This window comes from Acomys minous, assembly GCF_964271855.1.
Source record: "Acomys minous genome assembly, chromosome: 13".
Lineage (NCBI taxonomy): Eukaryota > Metazoa > Chordata > Mammalia > Rodentia > Muridae > Acomys > Acomys minous.
In genome coordinates this window covers 19661061-19680512 of record NC_140495.1, presented here as the reverse complement: position 1 = coordinate 19680512, position 19452 = coordinate 19661061, and the positions used below count along the sequence as shown (strand labels likewise).

General features: G+C 44.7%; 1 long non-coding RNA gene across 3 annotated transcripts in view; it reads left to right on the top strand.

Annotated features, from left to right (window-relative positions):
* Nucleotides 1–3711: 3711 nt before the first annotated feature.
* LOC311581873 overlaps nt 3712–19452 on the top strand; it is a 30462-nt gene continuing 14721 nt past the window's right edge. For all 3 annotated transcript variants that reach the window (XR_014773908.1, XR_014773909.1, XR_014773910.1), the window contains exons 1-2: nt 3712–3974; nt 8343–8441. This is a non-coding gene — a long non-coding RNA (uncharacterized lncRNA). The remainder of the gene's footprint in view (nt 3975–8342; nt 8442–19452) is intronic.

The following is a 19452-nucleotide window of genomic DNA, read 5'->3' as shown; positions in this document are numbered from 1 at the left end:
AGGGTGGCTGGACACACGGCAGTGAGCAGCCAGGGCTATTTGGGGCAGTCTAGACGATGACCATTTTGGAGGTACAATTATTTATCATGGCTGTCAAGGAATCTTCAGAGAGCTGTGAACCTCTTAACTCCATTAACCCCATTTTACAAAGATGAAATAGAGACCCAGACAGGTGAAATAAGGAAGGCCCTCAGGTCAGTATGCAGTAGAGCTAAGATTCAGGCAGTGAACTGACTAATATTCTGCCTGTGTTATTATATCTCCCTGATATGTTGTATTTATTTATTTATATTATGTGTGTGTGTGTGTGTGTTGCTATGTGTGTATTGCCCATGGGGCTGTGTGTGTGCTGTCCATGTAGTCTTGTGTGCGTGTGTTTGTGTGTGTGTGTGTACTGTCCATGGGGCTGTGTGTGTGTTGTGTATGTGTGTGGTGCTGTGTGTGTATTGTCCATGGGGCTGTATGTGTTGTTCATGTAGCCGTGTGTGTGTGTGTGTGTGTGTGTGTGTGTGTGTGTGTGTGTGTGTACTTATGTGTGTGGGCTTGGAGGGTGGTAAGCTCTGAGAGAGGCTTCTCTCTTTCCACCCCTAGGTGTGTTACTGGGGTCACTCAGCTCATCAGGTCTGCCTAACAAGTGCTTTACCTGTTGAAGCCAGTTGCCAACCCATAAGTCACCTTTCATGGCACAATTTCCAGAGAGAACATTCCTTTTCTGATCTTGGGGAATCCCAGCAAATCCCACTAGGAATGCTTCAGACAAAAGCGGGTCTGCATGTACAGCCGCTTCAGGCATGAGCAGTGTAGTGGTTTGAATGAGACCGGCCCATAAGCTCATGTATTTGAATGCTGGATCACCAGGGGGAAAGATTTACCTATTGGAAAGGTTTAGGAAAATTAGCAAGTGTGGCCTTGTTGGAGGAAGTGTGTCACTGGGGGTGGACTTTGAGGTTTCAAAGCCCATGTCAGTCCCAGCATCTGTCCCAATCCCCCGCTGAGTGAAGACTCTCAGAAGTCATCCATGTTAGGCTAGTATCCAACCAAGAAATCTCATATATTTAGACTTTTCTTTTTACATCTCTGCTACCACCACGAATTACACGTTATTCCTTTCCAGCTCACTGGTCTCAGAGAGACAAAGACAGATGTGTGGAGAAGAGTCGCCATATCCAGCTGCTCCAGATAAGCCCAGGCTGGAGCAGGTCTGCCAAGGAGTAGGGAGCTCAGTGAGGAACAGCCACAAATTGACTCCCCAGGTTAACATAACAGGGATTAGTGCTTAAGACACTGAGTTTGGGATGATTTGTTATACAATAGTAGCTAACTAATACATTTCCTATGCAGCCTCTTATTTCTCCATGGTAGTTCCCCCCCCCCCCCCGCCCCCTTGCTTGTTTTTCGTTTTGGCCTCTCTGCCCACTTTAAAAAAAAAACAAGCTGGGCGGTGGTGGCGCATGCCTTTAATCCCAGCACTCGGGAGGCAGAGACAGGAGGATCGCTGTGAGTTCGAGGCCAGCCTGGTCTACAAAGTGAGTCCAGGATGGCCAAGGCTACACAGAGAAACCCTGTCTCAAAAAACCAAACCAAACCAAACCAAACAAAACAAAACAAAACAAAAAAAACAAAAAAACCCACATTGTAGCCGGGCATGGTGGTGCATGCCAGAAATCCCAGCACTCTGGGAGGCAGAGGCAGGCAGATCTCTGTGAGTTTGAGGCCAGCCTGGTCTAAAAGTGAGTCCAGGACAGCCAAGGCTACACAGAGAAACCCTGTATTGAAACAAACATACAAACAAGCAAACAAACAAGTTATATATATGAGGATACATATAGATACAGATAATATGGCTCAGTAGTTAAGAGTCCTTCATGCTCTTCCAGAGGTTCAGAGTTCAGTTCCCAGCACCCACAGTGGGCGGCTGGTATACTCACTCACATTCTCTTCTTTCCCCCACTGGCACCCACACGCATGTGCACATAGACACACACACACAGACATAAATAAAATGAAGTAAATCTTTACAGATTATTCAGGGGCTGGAGAGCTCATTGGTTAAGCATACGTACTGCTCTTACAGAGGACCCAAGTTTGTTCCTAGAAGTTTCGGCTAAGTAGATATACTTTTTTCTTTGCAAATGTGTACGCGTATTAGTAGTTCACCTTCATGTATGTTGTCTGTGTATAACTTGCCTGCCTGGTACTCTCCCTCCCCGCTGCCGCCCCAGAGTTCAGAAGAAGACATTGAATTGCCGGGAATGAAAGTTACAGGTGATTGTGAGCTGCCGTGTGGGTGCTGGTAATTTAACCTGGCTCCTCTGGAAGAGCATCCAGTGTGCTTACCTAATGAGCCATCTCTCCAGCCCTGGTATATATACCGTTTTCCCCCCTTCCCTCCTTCACCCGCCTCCCCACTTCTTTTGAGAACGAGTTTCACTAAGTAGCCCACACTGGCCTCCAATTCTCTGTCCTTCTTCTGACAGTCTCCAGAGTTCTGGGATTGCAGTCCTGGGCCATCATATTGGGCATTGTAATTTTAATAATTCTTGTCTAGTGCTGAAGATCCAACCCACGGGCTTGCTGTTGCTGACGAGAGTTCTACCCTGAATGTTGTTGCCTCGCTCCGGCTTTCTACTTCTTATATAACAAGCTCCACACATGACTTGCTCCATGGATCTGATTTAACAGTAAACAGAAAGCACACTGTCCGTTTTGCTGCAACGGCTTATGTTGCCCTTCAGCTCTTCTGGCTCCCTGGCCTCAGCTTTCTCATCTTTAAGACGGAGCAGTAATCTTCTAAATTCCTTTCTCCTATTCCTCCCCCCTCACTCCTTCTTGCTTTCTGCCTTTAATTCTCTCCTCTTATTTGTCCTCATTTTGTATTACTCTCAGCCACTTATATTTTCTCTGAGATCTTTAAAACTAGGCCTGGTGGCTCCACACGTTTGCTACCAACCCTTGGGAGGCAGAGGCAGGCAGATCTCTTGAGTTTGAGGCTAGCCTGGTCTACGAAGCAAGTTACAGCGCAGCCAGGGCTACATAGAGAAACCCTTCCCCCCCCACCCCCCCATCCCCCCACCCCCCCACCCCCCCACCACCACCCCCGTCTCGGAAACAACAAAAAGAACAGAATTAAACAACACTTGTGGGTACTCTTTTTTTAAAAATATATTTTATTGATTTATTCATATTACATCTGTTGTTATCCCATCCCTTGCATCCTCCCATTCCTCCCTCCCTCTCATTTTCCCCTTACTCCCCTCCCCTATGACTGTGACTGAGGGGGACCTCCTCCCCCTGTATATGCTCGTAGGGTATCAAGTATCTTCTTGGTATGTTGTGGGCACTCTTTAAAGTAGCTTCAGAGGTACTGATTAAAAAACAAACAAATAAATAACCAGCCGAGAAAACAGCTGTTATTAAACCCTGCGACAACCACGGTGTTCTGCGCTCTGCATCTAGAACCGGGCAGTTTCCAAGGTGACCAAGACTAGTGTGTGAGGATAGGCGAAGCCCTGACGTTATGAGCTGCCAAACTCATAAACCACACAGGCTTCCTCTGAGCCTCGCGATCCACACAAGGCGCCAAGTAATTTAACAGCCAAGTGTTGCAACAGCATTTAACGATCAGCGCGCCTATAAATAGAACCCTGGACCGATTTGGAGCGATGCTAATATATGGGTTTAGTCCTGGAGTGACTAAACCTTAAAGTTGTTTTGACCTCAGAGAGCCATCAAAAAATCTGCTGCAGCGAACAAATTCTGCAGTTGTCTACAGCAGATGTTTCAGTCCTGTTGACTGTGTCCCTGTGTGTATAATTTACTAACATGATAATGATGTGCTGTTTGGCAGTTTGCAATTTACGAAGCGTCCGTCACACGCATGTTCTGCTTGATTCTTGAAAGACAGGCACTATTACTGAGATTGAAGGGGAGACAGACAACACTCGTCCGAGCATCCATACTGCAAATCTGGGAAGGTGAGTAGACACTCCTGAATTGATCCTCCCAAATCAATCACCCAGTTTCTTTTCTTTTCCTTCCTTCCTACCTTCCTTTCTTTTTTTGGAGACAAGAGTTACCCAGCCTCTGATGACCCAATTTAAAGATTTAAGGGCATCAGTTTCTCTGCCGTCCTCACAAGCCCTTTGGGGTCCAGGACTCTGACTTTCCCATAAATGACTTGGCACTAAAAGTGGTTTGGTACAGGGGCTGGAGAAATGGCTCCATGGTTAAGAGCCCTTAATAGGGCTGAATGTGCATCAAATGCCTTTCATTCCAGCATGTGGGAGTCAGAGAAAGGCGGGTCTCTGTGAACTCAAGGCTGGCCTACATAGTGAATTCTAGGCTAGCCAGGGCTATGTTAAAAGACTGTATCCCCCACCCCAAAAGCACTTAATGGTTTTGCAGAGGATATGGGTTTGATTCCCAGAACCCACTTGAAATTTCCCACCCTCCATAACTCCAGCCCTCGATAACTGCAGATCTAGGGCATCCAGCATCCTTTTCTGGCCTCCTAGGCTGCCAGGCATACAGACGCAGCACACTTTACATACATACAGGTAGAACTCTCATACACACTAAAAATAAAAAATAAATAAATACATAGGTATAGGGTTTCTTTTTCAAATTTCAAAAAAAAAGTTTCCAAGTTGTTTTTAATATGTGTGCAAGTGCACACACGTGTATACATACACACACATACACACATGCATGCACGCATGAGCTCACGTATGTGCTGCTTGGAAACCATAGGTGTTGGATCCTCTAGAGCCAAGGTTACAGGTCATTGTAAGCCACCTGAAATGTGTGCTAGGAACTGAGCTCTCGTTCTCTGCAAGTGCCCATGCTCTTAAGCACGGAGCCATCTTTTTTGTTTTGACTGGGACAAAGGATAGGTTTGAAGAGGATAGGTTACAACTGCTTTTCCCCAGACAAAGTTTTAAAAATCACTTTTTCTGAGCGAGTTACTGTGACAAATGCTTTCAACAAGCAGCCATGTCTAATTCTTATTTCAGTTAACACACTAACCAGTAACATCATGTAATTACCATGGGTGGCCAAGTGTTATTGGCCAGGCCGAATAATACATGTGCTTTTACCTTGACTGACAGCACAGGAGGCTTGCTTATCATCATCAAAAACACATGGATGAGGTGTTGTTGCACTATGACTTTGTGAGCCCTTTGGGGTCCAGCACCCTGACTTTTCTCAGGGTTCTAGTTCTATTCTGTTGCTGTGACAAATACCGTGACTAGGAGCATTGTATGGGAAGAAAGGCTTTATTTCTGCTTACAGGGTACAGTCACCAAAGGAAGCAAGGCAGGAACTCAGACAGAAACCATGTAATACTACTCTTTGAATGTCTCGTAGGTTGAGGCTCAGCTGCCCCTCACATACATCCCAGGACCTCAGAACTATGGAACTGCTCTGCCTACGGTGGGGCTGGGCCTTCTTCCATCATTTAACAAGACAATTCCTGACAGATACGCCCACAGGCCAGACTGTTTTGGGCAATTCTGTTGAGACTCCTCTCTCAACTCCAGGCCCTGTCCAGCTGTCAGTTGAAGATAACTAGGACCCTAGGGGGTGCTTGAACCCCATTCTCCCCACCCCCAAGTGGTAGAGATGGAAGCAAGGGCTTTATATGCATTAGGCAAATGCCCTGTTGTGGGGTGTTGAGGGATGGGGCTTGACACAGGTTTCCTGTGTCCAGCTAGGCCTCACACTTACTATCTCTGAGTGTGATCTTGGACTCTGGCTACCTCCCGAGTGCTGGAATTACTGTTGCCACCACACCTGGCTTTTTTTTTTTTTTTTGGTCCTTTTTCTGAAATAAGGGTTTTTCAACTCTATTATAATCTTATGTACAATGTAATCCCATTGTACTTTTGGCTCATCGTTAATGGAAACAATGTCATGCAGCACGTGGCTGCACTGACGCTGAGTGAGGAAAAATTTGCTGGAGAAACTGGCTCCTGCAATAGACACTGAGAAGTCAGTCCCACAGTGAGATCTGTTAGCTGTTGGCTCGGATCAAGTTCAAAGGTGTGAAACCCAGGAAACCCAATTGTATGACTCTTAGAAGGCAAAAGGCTGAGAGCCTGGGGTAGTGAAGGCCAAAAGAATTGGTGTCTCCCAGTCAGAGGAGACAGAACAAATTTGCTTTTTCTCTGTCGGTTTGATTTTCTCCAAGACCTCAGTCAGTCACGTGATACACAGTGGGGGTGGGGAGGCTGCTGTTTCACTCAGCTCCTTGAGTCAAATGCCAGTCTCCACGGAGATCTCACTGTAGACATTCTTGGGCTAATGCACGGCCAGCTGCTGTGGATTGGGTGTTGCCTTAATTACTTTCCTGTTGCTATGATGAAACACCTTGACCAAGCCAGGCTGTGGTGGCGCATGCCTTTAATCCCAGCACTCAGGGAGGCAGAGGCAGGTAGATCACTGTGAGTTTGAGGCCAGCCTGGTCTACAGAGTGCGTTCCAGGACAGCTAAGGCTACACAGAGAAACTGTGTCTCAAAAAGTAAAAACCAAACCAAACCAAACAAACAAAAACACCGTGACCAAGGCAACGTATAGACCCTGAGGGTTAATTTGGGCTTATAGTTTCTGAGGGATAGTAGTCCATCTTGGCAGGGAGGCATGGCAGCAAGCAGCGGGCGTGGAGACAGGAGCAGAAGCCCAAGAGCGCGTTTCAAGCATGCGCATGCGCATGACACAGAGCCAGGGAACTGAAACTGGCTCAAGCCTTTAACTCTCTAAGTCTACCCTCCATGACACACTTCCTTCTGCAAGGCCACACCTCTTTTTTAAGGCCACACCTCTTAAACTTCCCCAGACAGCACCACCACTGTATTCAAATATCTGAGCCCATGGGGGACATTGTCACTGAAACCATTACAGATGTAAAATGGGCCCACAGCCCCGTGTGTCTGAGTACTTGGTCCCCAGCTGGAGGACTGGCTTTTGGAGGTTATAGAACCTTCATGAGGCCTGGCTTGGCAGAACTAGGGTGCTAGGGGAGGACCTTTGAGACCTCTGGTTCCAGCCTGAGGTCTCTGCCTCCTGACTCACCACGATGTGAAAAGCTATTGCCTCAAACTCCCACTGCCAAGGACCGCGCCATTTCCTCCGCCACTTCCTCCGTCACACCTTCTCCATCGCGATGGATAAAACCATGAGCTAAAATAATTCCCTTAAAGCATTTCTGTCATGTATTTTGTTATGGTGACAACAAAAGTAACACACCAGCTATCTGGGTGTCGCTCAGTCTAGTCAAGTCGGCGCTCGAATCAGCCACCACAAAAAACTACCCATGGCTGTGCAAAGGGCAAGTCACTGAAGACAGGAGTGACTGCCAGGCCCGTTTCAGAAGGTCTGAGCATCTCTGTGACACAAGAGCTGGTGGCGACCACGTAAAAGAGGAAGGGTTTCTTTTGCTCACAGTTTAAGAAGGTTGGCTGTGTGTAATTGGGCAGCACGACAGCTTGTCTTGGTTGTCAAATTGTCACAACTGGGGAGAGGGGACCTGAGGAACTGCCTCCATTGCTTTGGTCTGTGGGCGTGTCTGAGGGCTCTTTCTTGATCGCTAAGAGATGTGGGAGTGCCCAGCCCATTGTGGATGGTGCAGTCCCTAGGCTCATTGTGGGTGGTGTATGTAGACAGCTAACTGAGCCTCTGAGGAAGCCAGTACTAGCATTTCTCCTTGGCTTCTGCTTCAGTTCCTGACCTGACTTCCCTCAGTGACAGGGTGTGGCCTGGAATTATAAACCAAATAATCAATTTGCTCCCCATGTTGCTTTTTTTATCATTATTATTTTTTTATTAATTTATTCTTGTTACATCTCAATGGTTATCCCATCCCTTGTCTCCTCCCATTCTTCCCTCCCTCCCATTTTCCCCTTATTCCCCTCCCCTATGACTGTTCCTGAGGGGGATTACCTCCCCCTGTATATGCTCATAGGGTATCAAGTCTCTTCTTGGTAACCTGCTGTCCTTCCTCTGAGTGCCACCAGGTCTCCCCCTCTAGGAGACATGGTCAAATGTGAGCACCAGAGTACGTGAGAAAGTCATATCTCACTCTCCACTCAACTGTGGATAATGATCTGACCATTGGCTAGATCTGGGTGGGGGTTCCAAGTTGCTTTGGTCATGGTGTTTATCACAGAAATAGGAAGCAAAGTAGGAGAGTGGCAGTAGGGTGTGGCAAGGGGATTTTTGCCCCACCAGGAAATATAGAGAAGTGACTAGGGACCAGGTATAACCTTCAAAGGAAGAGCATCCTTTGTGGCCTATTTCTTCAAACTAGGTTCCAGCTCATATTCTCCGTTCTCTTCCAAAACAGCACCACCAACTGGGAACCTAGAGCACTCAATCCTGTAAGGAACGTTTCGTCTTCAAACCATAATGACGTGGACAAGGCAATTCTCAGGGAGGGTTTGAGGTGAGCCGCGTTAACATTCCGGAAAGTGTGGCACAGGGTGCAAAGATAGTGTGAGATGCAATGAATGCTTTCCATTTAAAGTGTTCGAGTGATCTGGCTGCGAATGTGGTCAAGGGAAGCAAATACCGCGGGTCCAGGTGGAATGCCGAAAGTAGTAAGAAGAAATAGGGCCCAGAGGCCTCGCTAGTGAGGTGTGGCCAAGCAATGCTGTGGTTAAGGGTTACATAAAAAGAGTCTTAGATTTCTGTTGTTGAAAAAGATAATTAAATTTAAAGGGAGTCAGGCAAGGATCCCAAAAAGGAGCTTGAACATTTTGTTGTTGTTGAATATTTATTTTTTTTCGAGACAGCATTTCTCTGTGTTATATTGGCTGTCCTCGACTCACTTTGTAGATCAGGCTGGCCTTGAACTCACAGCAATCTACCTGCCTCTGCCTCCCGAGTGCTGGGATTAAAAGCATGCGCCACCACACCTGGCTTGAGTTTGAACATACTGATAGAAAAAAAAGAGAGAAACCAATAATAGAAAGTACTATTTTCCTAGGTTGGAGGCAGTAGCTCAAAGCAACAGAAGAGGGTCTGTAGTCCCCATCTGTGGGGGCCTGTGTTGTCACCGGGCATCTCCTGATTTTGCTGCAGGAGGCTGTTTTGATTGGATAGAAATAAGGGTTGGAGGGGTGGCTCACAGGTATTGTTTTTAAAATTATCTGTATTATCTATATTATCTGTAGGCCTTATAGGCCTGGCTAGCAATCAATCAAGACTCTGACACTTGTTATATTTTAAAATAGCCTCAGTTAACCTGGGGCAGGGCAGATATCAATCCTCTAAACTACTTTCCATAGTAGGGCAGGCATGGGATCCCTGCCTCAATCCCATGCCATCTGCTTCTAATAACTTCTATCAAGTTACCTCCCATCCATAATCCCAAATACTTGCTCATGTTCTTCATCTGGGCTGGATTCTCCATCCACTCCGTCCATGTGCTTCTCCTCCAGCTAATCCATGGCGGCCTTCCTCTCTTCACTTCAGGTCTCTCTCTTTCTCCTCTTGGCCGTCCTTCTTCTTCCCAGAATTCCTCTCTCCTAGCCCTATCTATCTCCTGCCCTGCCCAGGTGGGATGACTTTTTATTAAGTAAAAAGTTGGTCACACAGACAGCAAGCAGTAATTAGCATCAAAATACATCAGACCATGCCCCAACACACAGGTTAAGAACACTGGGGCTGGAATCCCAGCACCCACATGGTGGCTCACAGTTGTCTGTAAGTCCAGTTCCAGGGCACATAGTGTGCACATGTAGGTAAAACACCCATACACATTAAAAACAAACAAAGGAACAAATCCTTTAAAAAAGAAAAAAGAGCTGGGCATGATGGTGCAGGCCTTTAATCCCAGCAGAGGCAGAGGCAGGCAGATTGCTGTGTGTTTGAGGCCAGCCTGGTCAAAAAACCAAAAGAAAAAACAAAAAACGCTCCAGGGCCCTTTCACTTTCAGCTCAAAAATTTCCCAGTAGCTTTTGAGACTGCTGGAAGATTTACTCTGAAAGGCAGAAGTCCTAACGGTTTGGACAATCCTGTTGCTTCTATCATGACACTATCAAAAAAAAAAAAAAAAGGAGGAAAAAGAAAATTTCATAAAATACGTTTAATATAACCCAAACTATCGTTTTATTTATCATTTTAAAGATATAGCACTTATTTCTTTGTTTATTATTTTTATGTATCAGAACAGAGCACATGTGTAGAGGTCGGGTCAGGGGACAAGCCTCAGGAGTCCAGTTTTACCTTCCATGATGTGGGTCCCAGAGTTTGGACTTAAGTCATCAGATGTGGCAGCAGTAAGTGCCTCACCTACTGAACCATCCAGCCAGCGCCTCATATTGATTTTTTTGAGATAGAGCTTCATGTGGTCCGGGCTGGCCTTTAGCTCGGTTATATAGCTGAGCACAGCCTTGAACCCCTGATCCTCCTGCCTCTCCCCTGTGAGTGTTGGAACTGTAGGCTCGTACCCATACCCAGTTTGTGCGGCCCTGGGGATGGAACCCAAGGCTTTGTGCATGCTGGGGAACCACTCTACCGACTGAGTAAATGCCCCGCCCATGAGTTTTACTAAGCATGTTTTCATACCCTGACTTAAGGACCACTGACAAAGGATGAGAAGTCTGGTTCTATTCAAGGCAAAACCGTAGAAAACCAAAGCTCTCCGTAGATTCTTTCCGGGGGGAGGCAGATACTTTAAAATATTAAACCAAACACTGGCATCATCTTTCTAAAACAACATGTTTCCAGCCTGTGTTATTTCAGTTGTGAGTCGGATGAAACTGATAGGTAGTTAAAAATATTTGTATTGGCTCATGCTCTCCACCCAAGAACTGAGAAATACTAACTGGCATTATAGAGGAGTACAGGCTATCTCAAACTGAGGGCCACAATATATTGAGAGTTAATAAGGTTCCTATAGTGAGCCTCAAACAGAAATTTGACCAACGAAACAGATCCAAACATCCCAATTGTATGTATAATATATGACTATACATATAATTGGATGTTTTGGTTACATCATAAAAATATAAATTTTATAATATCCAAGAAAATCTGATGGCCAAGACAAGCCTGGATCTGGGTGGACACAGGCAGCCCTTAAAGACTTTAAACAGATCACAGAAGCATTATCTGAGCTTTTAGGGAAAGTGGTCTTAAATGTGTACTTTCCAGGGGACACATAGTAGGGTGGTGGTTTGGAAGCTACAGGTATGTGCCTCTTTCCTGGAAATAGATCCAGGAAGCAACTTAAAATCTACTAATCCAGCTGGGCATGGTGGCACACGCCTTTGATCCCAGCACTCAGGAGGCAGAGAGAGGCAGATCTCTGTGAGTTCGTGGCCAGCCTGGTCCACAAAGAGAGTCTAGGCCAGCTAGGGCTCTGTTACACAGAGAAAGCCTGTCTTGGAAAACCAAAACCAAACCAAACCAATCAAAACAAAATGCCCACCAATCTAAACATATAACACAATGCAAAAATGAGGTTTTTAGAAATGATAATTTGAGGAAAATGATAATAATTTTCAAGAAGGTGGGATCTTTTGGATGACCCAAGTCCTTTCGAATTGACTCAAGGTCATTTTCTCTGGGGCCTGTGGGTAGAAAAGTTACAAAGATCTGGGAGAGATGAAGTAGGGCTCCCACCAGGAACTCTCTCAATTTCTTACTACGTATATTTTTTATTGCCCTGTGAGGGCCAGAGACTTGCATTCAAGAGCTGTTCCCCTAGACTGCCCTCCTGTTGGCTAGGCTCAGGTTCCAACACCTGCTCTCCAGGCAGTGGTTCTATTTTAGAACCTTTAGGAGGTGGAACACTGGTGGAAGAAGTAGGTAACGGTGTGTGTGTGTGTGTGTGTGTGTGTGTGTGTGTGTGTGTGTGTGTGTGTGTGTGTCTGTGTGTGTGTGTCTGTGTGTGTGTGTTTGTAGCTGGGAAGGGTCTTAAGGTTTCATAGCTCAGCCTCACTTCCCCTTGATCTCTATTCTGTTAAGATATGATAACCAAGGAATCCAAGCTAAACACTTCTTTCAGGATAAAAGCCCTCTGGTGTCTTGACTCAGCTGACCATATGAACTGTACCTCCTTAAACCGTGAGCCAAAAATCAACCATCCTTAAGTCGTCTTTGTCAAAGCAACAAGAAAAGTAACTAACACCTCCCGAGAGCAGGCCATAGAAAGTTATTTGCAACTTATTTTAAATTGATAAAAATATACTGCACTGGATTCTTCTATTGTCAGCTTGGGTAAACTGGTAGTCACATTTCTAGAATTCCTTTTTCTTTGTAGCTTCAGGTTACCATTAGCCAAACAGTAACCTGAATAAAATATAAGAGGTGGAGAACAGTAGCCATTCTCTCAAAAGTTCATCCATGGCTACATAGAGTGACTTGTGGTACCTGGCAGGACCCACATTGTCCCTACCCTCCCTCAACCTGTGACATGCCATTTTCTTCAAAGGCTCATCTTGGAGACCAAAAGAAACCGCAGGACAAATGACCAAATCCTTTGGCCGTGGACCTAAAATAGTCAGCTGCTTTTCACGTGCTTCTCTGTCAGATTCTCTTTGACCTTGACAGTAGGATGTACTTCTTAGATGAACAGTTTATTGACCATGATGTCATGCCTCTTTTCCTGTCTGCACATCTCAGTTCTTCCATCAGGCCTAGTTCCAAATCCCTTTCCCCGAGAAACCCCTTAGAGTTTTGCCTTGCTGACCTTGGATTCGCAGAATGAGTTCCTTTCATAACTCAGCCTGAAGGAAAGAGGTTTTTATAGAAAATGAAAGAGGAGTTTGTTTTTTTTGAGACTATGTAGCCCTGACTGGCCTGGAACTGGTTAAACAGACCACAGACTGATATAGATCCACTGAGCTCTGGGATTAAAGGCGTGCACCACCATGCTGGGTCAAAGAGATACAGGGTTATCATGAAGACACTTTAAACATTTATCTGTGTGAGCTTATGTGCCTGAGGGAACCTACAGAGGCCAGAGAGGATGATGGATTCCCTGGAATTGGATGTACAGGTGGTGGTGAGCCACCATTTAGGTGCTGAAAATGAATCTGGGTCTTCCATAAGAGAAGTAAGCACTTTACGCCATTGAGGCATCTCTCCAGCCCAGAAAGAGTTCATTTTAGAGTAATGATCCTGTTTGAGTAGAAGAGTCTCCCTCAGGCAAGTCTGTGGAAAGCTATAAGGCCAGGCATCTGTGGAGACCAGTAAGTGAGGAATTACAAAAAAAAAAAAAAAAAAAAGGGGGGGGGGAGGGAGACAGCATCAAAGAAACCTGTTCTACTTTGTGCCTTCACCAGAGTCTCTGAGGGTCGTTTACTCCTTCACTTTGGCTGTCAAGATGGCTCGACAGATACAAGCACAGTGACTTGTCACAGATAATGCTTACATCCTCAAGAGAGAAAGAGACTCTGAGGGAAGTGTGAGGGCAGGAGTCGTGGGCAGAACCACAAGGAAGAGGAAAGCACACAATGGATTTATTAACCATTGTTAATGGAGAGAATTAGGTTATGTTTGAGCTATGTTCTCACTGCCTAGGGAGTTTGAGGCCAGTTTAATCTATGAGAGACCCTGCCTCACGCTAAGGAGGCTGAGACAAGCCTCCTTAGATCTCAAGTTCAAGGTTAGAGTGGGCTACACAGGGTTACTCTACCTCGAAACAAAACCACTGCCAGGCACAGCAGCATGCACCTATAATCCTGCACTCTGGAGGCTGAGCCAGGATAACTGTGGTAAGTTTGAGGCCAGCCTGTTCTAAGGGTCTCAAAACAAGCCATGAGGGCTGGAAAGATGGCTCGGCAGTTAGAAAGACTTGCTGTTTTTGCAGAGAACTGACCTGGGTTCAGTCCTCAGCATCCACATGGTAGCTCACAGCCATCTCCAATTCCAGTTCCGAAAGATCCAATGCCCTCTCTTGACCTCCTCAGGCACATGGCCTGCACATGGTACACATACATACATGCAGGCAAAGCATTCACCCATGAAACAAAATAAATAAATCTGAAGCAACAATAAATAAGGCCCAAAGGGTGGGGGGTGATCCAATTCAATCTGGTTTGTGGCACACTCAGGAATCCTGAAGTCAGGATACAAGGCAGGAGAATGGTCACGTGTTCGAGGCCAGCCTCATCTATGTAGTGAGTACCAAGCTAGCATGGGTTACAGAGAGACCTTGTCTTCAAAAACGAAACACAAAAAACAAACACGAAAGTCTGCAGAATTGACTCTAAGTGCTGCATCTTGCTTTCTGCATCACATTTGGGACCGTGGGAAAAACAGTAATAGGTAAATCATTAAAAAAGGTGACTTTCAAGAATGTTGTTTATTTTTTTGTTCATGATTTTGCACACAGCATAAAGATCTATGCAAAAGTTGTTCCTTTAGAATTCAAAGATAGGAAAGAATGTTGAATCTTCTGATAGTTCAGAACAAATTCCTTTGTAAAGGAAGAGGAGGCATGACGCCATTTTCATTTTCCTCATTGCGTTGACTACCAGGAATCTCAGACATCCATGTTGTTGTTACATTCTTTAATCCAAATTCATGTCATTATTCTGTTTGTGTGTGTGTGTATGTGTTGCAGACACACATGCATGCATGCATGTGAGCTTGCAGGTCTGTATCCTCATGAAAATACACACAAAGGCTAGAGTGGGACATTGGGTGTTTTCCTCTATCAGTCTATACTTACTGCCTTGAGATGGCCTTTCACTGAACCAGAAGCTGCCTGTTTCTGCTAGGCTGGCTAGCCAGTGTGCTTTTAGGATTCACCTTTGGGATAACTCAACACTAGAGTTACAGGCACGTGCGTGCATGCCTGGCTTTCTATGTGGGGTGCTGGGGATTCGAACTGAGGTCCTCTCCTTGCAGAGAGCAACTGATCTTATTCACTGAGGAGTCTCCCTAGCTCCAAGCTGTTGTTCTCTACTTGATTCCTTTAGGAGTTTGTGATGCCCTTCAGAAAGTCTCCTTGGGCACCAGGCATGCATGTGGGTCACAGACATATATAAAGACACACTACTCACATGTTAAATACGATAAATGAATGTAATAACAAATTTAAAAAGCTAGGGTTTAGGGAGGTGATGTCACATATCAGCAGAACAGTGGCCAGGCATGTGCGAGACTTTGGGTTCTGTTCCCAGCACACACACATGCAAAGATAGCTGGGTTTGTACAAAGCACACCAGAGATGTGCAACCTCTCAGGATTGGTTATTTTCAGGGAGCTATTAGGAAAAGTTCAGCAGTTTTCTTGTACATAGTCAATAAACAGTTTTCAGAATTATACAACGAGTCTTCTTATATGTTACCATAGAGACTACAGTTGGTTCTGCTGGGTACATCCTTTTACATAGTGGTTCAGCTATATGTACATATATATGCAATGTATTATATATAAGGTATTATATATACATTGCATATATATGTACTTTCTCCAATAGAACCATATGTGGATAACTTTATTTTTTAAATTAAAAAATATAATTACATTATTTGTAATTAAAATGGAATTTATAAGGACAAAATTATTACTGAAAGAAACCCCCTAAATTCCCACTTGAAAAGCTGAAGTCAATAAATTTAATCATAACAATTCTATCCGTAGGCTACAGAAAAGTCGATCAATATCAACACACAAAATTTAATCTGAAACCTTGAGGGGAACTCAGACAGGCCCCAAATAATGTGGGAAAAAAATCAAGAAAAGTTTACTCTCGTTTTTCTATAGAGTGAATTAAATAGGCAACATATCCCAATTTTAAGTAATGTGTGTGTGTGTGTGTGTGTGTGTGTGTGTGTGTATGTGTGTGTGTGTGTGTGTGTGTGTGTATGCAGAGATCAGATGACAACTTTTGGGAGCTGATTCTCACCTTTTATCTTGTTGAGGCACAATCTCCTTTGGTTTTAGTTTTTATTGTTAATTTTTTTCACACGGCGCCTTTTGAGCACATTCTTTTCCCTCTCCAAACCTCCCAGATTCCTCCCATCTATCCAACAGCATGTTCTGTCTCTCAAAAACAAAAATAAAACCCAAAAATCAAAATAAACAAACAACAAATAAGACAAAAAAAAACCAAAACAAAACAAAATGAAACAAACAGCCCCTCCCCCAAAGCACGGAATCTGTTTTGTGTTGGCCAACAGCTCCTGCGCATGGCGGCTGGCGTGCCTGGGATGTACTGTAGCGTGGTACTGCCCTCGGGGTAACTGAGTATTTTCCTTTCCCAGGAAGAATCAATTGCAGATAGCTTTTGGCTTGGGGATAGGACATTGTGTCTACTCCCCTTCTCATGGCTGGACTTTGGTTTGAACCTGTGCAGGCCCTGGGCGTGCCGTCCCAGTTTTGTTGTGTCTGGAAAATATTGTTTCCTTGGAGTCACCTCATCACCTCTGGCTCTTACAGACTTTCTGCCTTTGAGTAGATTCCTCATAGATCCCTGAGGCATGAGGAGAGGGGTTTGATGGAGACATCTTATTAAGGACTGAGGGTTCGGAAGTCGCTCATTCTCTGCACACTGTCCAGTTGTGGGTCTCTGTGTTAATTCCCATCCACTGCAAGAAGAAGCTTCTCTGATGAGGGTTGAGTAAAGCATTATGAATATAGCAATATTCATAGAATGTAGGAGTCATTCTATTGCTACGTTCCTCTAGCAGAATTATAGAAACAAAGCAGCCAGTGGTGTTAACTGCTGAGCCATCTCTCCTGACTCTTTTTCTCTTGTTTTTGAACTTTGATGTGCACTCCAAGCTAGCTGGCCTGTGAGCTCCCAGCAGAGTCTCCTATCTCTGCTTCCCGTTTCACCCCAGAAGAGCTGGGATTGCAGATGTAGTCACCATATCTGGCTTTTTTTTTTTTTTAACATGGGCTCCAGGGATTAAACTCAGGTCATTGGGCTTGTGAGGCAAGTGCTTGTATCTGCTGAGCCACCTCCCTGGCCCCTCATCCCAGTTTAGTCACCAATGAGATAGGAAGAAATGATATAGTAGCCAGGTGTGGTGGTGCACGATTTTAATCCTAGCCCCTGGGAGGCAGCAGATCCTCTGTGAGTTGGAGGCCTGTCTGGTTGACAGAATGAGTTCTAGGAAAGCCAGGGTTGTTACCCAGAGAAACCCTGTCTCAAAACCAAAACCAGAAACCAACCAACCAAATACAACCCCCCTATCCCCCCCCAAACCAAAAGGAAATCTTGTAGTAATCAAATGTATTCTAGCAGACCCAAATGCATATACATGTACACACACACACACACACACACACACACACACACACACACACACTCACTCACACACTAAGCAAAGGCATTTCCTGTGTCACCACAGCCTCAACCACTGCCTTACAGTAGCAGTTACTGAAGTCCACAATGAATCATTAGAATGCAAAATGCATGCAAAGTTAGCCATAGAGAAGAAATTAGCATTCTCAAACAGAAGCGTATCTTTCATAAGTGTTTTTGCATTATGAGAACACATAGAATATTAATGTAATATAATAAGATACTTGACATAATAACTTAAGACAAGACAACAGTTGAAAGGGGCATTGTCAAGATAAGGAAAATTAACCCTCTTAGTTATGCAACAGATCTTATAGTTAGACGCTGGGCACACTTGGCTGGAAGCCAAGTTTTAGTGGCGAGTCTTGAGATAATTACCGTTGTGCAAAGAAAAGAGAGAAACACAATGAATTAGAGAGATGATGGACAGTGAAGATAAATCTTTGATGGCCTTGAAGTAGAGACTCTGAAAGATGGTGTAAAAATATTCAGAGGTATTGTACACAAAAGTTGCCCTGAAGTGAAAGAATCAAGCAGAAAGGGCATAGCACGTAGTGCAAGAAATGATTAAGAGGGATGACAGGTTTGTTGGGGCTGCAGCTGAAATCCACATCTGGTGCTATGTACTTCTCTCTCTCTCTCTCTCTCTCTCTCTCTCTCTCTCTCTCTCTCTCTCTCTCTCTCTCTCTCTCTCTCACCACGCTGGCTCTTACCTTCTTTCTGCCTTCTCTTCTGTAATATTCTTTGAGCCTTATTTAGCTTAATATTAGATGTCCCACTTAGGGACTGATCACTTAGCCAGTTCCTCCCTTATTCTCAGCACGTTGGCCAGTTATGAGCCTCTGCATAACTGGTGCCTACTGCAGAAAAATGTGTCTGTGGCCAAGGAGCACTAATCCATGCATATAAATATAGTTAGAAGGCAGTTTACAACATATCCATTTAACAACACAATAGTAATAGATTTCCCTCCAGGGCCTGTGACTTCCCAAGCCATGGGCTTTTGACCAAATTTCAGGTACCAGACTTGAATTCCCTTCTCTGGAGCAGGTCTTAAAATCAACTACAAAGCAATTGGTTATCTCCATAATATTTGTGACATTATTGCACCATATTTTGCCTATCAGGTCAGTATGTTATCAATCATAGAGATTTCTTTTTTCTTTTCTTCTTTTATTCCCTTCCTTCCTTTCACTTTGCCTTGTCCTCCCTCCCTCCCTCCCTCCCTCCCTCCTTCTCTCCCTCCCTTCCTTTTCCTTCCTTCCTTTCATAGTCCTTTGTCAGAGATTAGAGTTATCAACCTTAGACAACTTATGGAATTTTAAAAATCATATGAAGACATCTAAGGATTATTATGTTGCACTTATGGAAAATGTGACCCTAGAACAGATTGTTGCTATGGCAACTCATATTAGAACATAAAGTCATCGTTTTGTGTTGAGAGGAAGAGTTATTGGTGTTGGTGGTGAATGCAGAGAGGTACCTCTTGGAAACTTGTTATTTCCAGCTCTTACTTTGCTAAGCACTGATCACCCTTGAATGTCTACCACACAATGTTGTTGCTGTAAAAGGCTTGCATATGCCGTATCGGAAGAAAATTACGTGCACTGGGGGTTCCAACAACAAAATCCTTTTAGGAAAGGTAGTTGTCAAAGGAGCTGCCACTCTAAGGACTCACTCTTTCTGGAGTTAGGACAGTGGTGCGCCGCTGGAACCCAGTGACTTCTGCAAGGGCTGGGCTTGGAAAACCAAACTCACCCAACACTCTAACACTGCACGCACAAGGATGTTAGAATACAATCTATGGTGGCCTTAAGTTTAGATCAGACAGACACCATAAGTGGGATGACTTTTAGCGAAAGGATTAAAAACTATTTTATGGGGCTGGCCAGAGGGGTTAGTGGTTAGGAGCACTGGCTGCTCTTGTGGAAGACCTGGCTTCTTCCCCCAGCGCTCACGTGGTGACTCACAGGCATCTGTAACTCCAGTCCCAGGGGGATCCGATGCCCTCCTCTGACCTCCATGGACATTAGGCAATGCTATTGGTTCACCCACATACATGCAGGCAGAAACACGCATACACGTACACTAAGTAATAAAAGAAGTCTAAAAAAAAAAAGCCAAGCAAACAAAAGATTAATTTACTTTTATGTTGTCTGTATGAGTGTTTCGCCTGAATGTATGT